This window comes from Arachis stenosperma, chromosome 5 (assembly GCF_014773155.1).
Source record: "Arachis stenosperma cultivar V10309 chromosome 5, arast.V10309.gnm1.PFL2, whole genome shotgun sequence".
In the NCBI taxonomy this organism is placed as follows: domain Eukaryota; kingdom Viridiplantae; phylum Streptophyta; class Magnoliopsida; order Fabales; family Fabaceae; genus Arachis; species Arachis stenosperma.
The window spans coordinates 53,738,360-53,740,275 of record NC_080381.1 but is presented as its reverse complement, the minus strand read 5'-3'; the positions used below and the strand labels follow the sequence as shown (position 1 = coordinate 53,740,275).

General features: G+C 41.9%; 1 non-coding gene across 1 annotated transcript; it reads left to right on the top strand.

The window, feature by feature from the left end:
* Positions 1–1,083: 1,083 nt before the first annotated feature.
* Positions 1,084–1,191, top strand: LOC130984078 (small nucleolar RNA R71). Its single transcript, XR_009088036.1, has one exon. It is a non-coding gene; the product is annotated as a small nucleolar RNA R71 (small nucleolar RNA).
* The last annotated feature ends 725 nt before the right edge of the window (positions 1,192–1,916 follow it).

Sequence of the window (1,916 nt, the reverse complement as noted above, 5' to 3'; positions counted from 1 at the left end):
GACAAGTCATCCAGTTCTTTGGTGAGCAAGGGAGGTTCATTCTCCCAAGTCTCATTTCCAAATAACTTGTCATTTAGCTTCATGATTGCTCCAAGGTATTTAGCAACTTGCTCTTTAGTGACATACTCATCCTCTTCAGAGGAAGAATACTCATCAGAGCTCATGAATGGCAGAAGTAAGTCCAATGGGATCTCTATGGTCTCATTTTGAGCCTCAGATTCCCATGGTTCCTCATTGGGGAACTCAGAGGAGATTGGTGCACGCCCATTGGGGTCTTCCTCAGTGGCATCCACCTCCTCTCTTTCCTCTCCATATTCGGCCATGGTTATGGCTTTGCACTCTCCTTTTGGATTTTCTTCTGTATTACTTGGGAGAGTACTAGGAGGGAGTTCAGTAATTTTCTTGCTCAGCTGTCCCACTTGTCCTTCCAAATTTCTGATGGAGGACCTTGTTTCATTCATGAAACTTTGAGTGGTTTTGATTAGATCAGAGACCATTGTTGCTAAGTCAGAGGTATTCTGCTTAGAACTCTCTGTCTGTTGCTGAGAAGATGATGGAAAAGGCTTGTTACTGCCGAGCCTATTTCTTCCACCATTATTGTTATTGAAACCTTGTTGAGGTCTCTCTTGATTCTTCCATGAGAAATTTGGGTGATTTCTCCATGAAGAATTATAGGTGTTTCCATAGGGTTCTCCTAGGTAATTCACCTCTTCCATGGAAGGGTTCTCAGGATCATAAGCTTCTTCCTCAGATGAAGCTTCCTTAGTACTGCCGGGTGTATTTTGCATTCCAGACAGACTTTGAGAAATCAAATTGACTTGTTGAGTCAATATCTTATTCTGAGCCAGTATGGCATTCAGAGTGTCAATCTCAAGAACTCATTTTTTTCTGACTAGTCCCATTGTTCACAGGATTCCTTTCAGAAGTGTACATGAATTGGTTATTTGCAACCATTTCAATTAGTTCCTGAGCCTCTGTAGGCGTCTTCTTCAGATGAAGAGATCCTCCAGCAGAGCTATCCAAAGACATCTTGGATAGTTCAGATAGACCATCATAGAAAATACCTATGATGCTCCATTCAGAAAGCATGTCTGAAGGACATCTTCTGATTAATTGTTTGTATCTTTCCCAAGCTTCATAGAGGGATTCTCCATCCTTCTGTCTGAAGGTTTGGACTTCCACTCTAAGCTTACTTCATCTTTGTGGTGGAAAGAACTTTGCCAAGAAGGCATTGACTAGCTTTTCCCAAGAGTCCAGGCTTTCTTTAGGTTGAGAATCCAACCATATTCTAGCTCTGTCTCTTACAGCAAAAGGGAATAGCATCAGTCTGTAGACCTCAGGGTTAACCCCATTAGTCTTGACTGTGTCACAGATTTGCAAGAATTCAGCTAAGAACTGATGAGGATCTTCCATTGGAAGTCCATGGAACTTGCAATTCTGTTGCATTAGAGAAACTAATTGAGGCTTAAGCTCAAAGTTGTTTGCTCCAATGGCAGGGATAGAGATGCTTCTCCCATAGAAATCAGGAGTAGGTGCAGTGAAGTCACCCAGCACCTTCCTTGCATTGTTGGCATTGTTGTTGTTTTCGGCTGCCATGGGTTCTTCTTCCTTGAAGAATTCGGTCAGGTCCTCTAAAGAGAGTTGTGTTTTGGCTTTTCTTAGCTTTCTCTTCAGGGTCCTCTCAGGTTCAGGATCAGCTTCAACAAGAATGCCTTTGTCTCTGCTCCTACTCATATGAGAGAGAAGAGAAAAAGAAAATGTGGAATCCTCTATGTCACAGTACAGAGATTCCTTGAAGTGTCAGAGGAAAAGAGAAATAGAAAGAAGAAGGAGAAGAAGAATTCGAACTTTAATTAGATAAGGTTCGAATTGTGCATTTAGAAGGAGTGGTACTCCATAAATAGTAGGATGTGGGA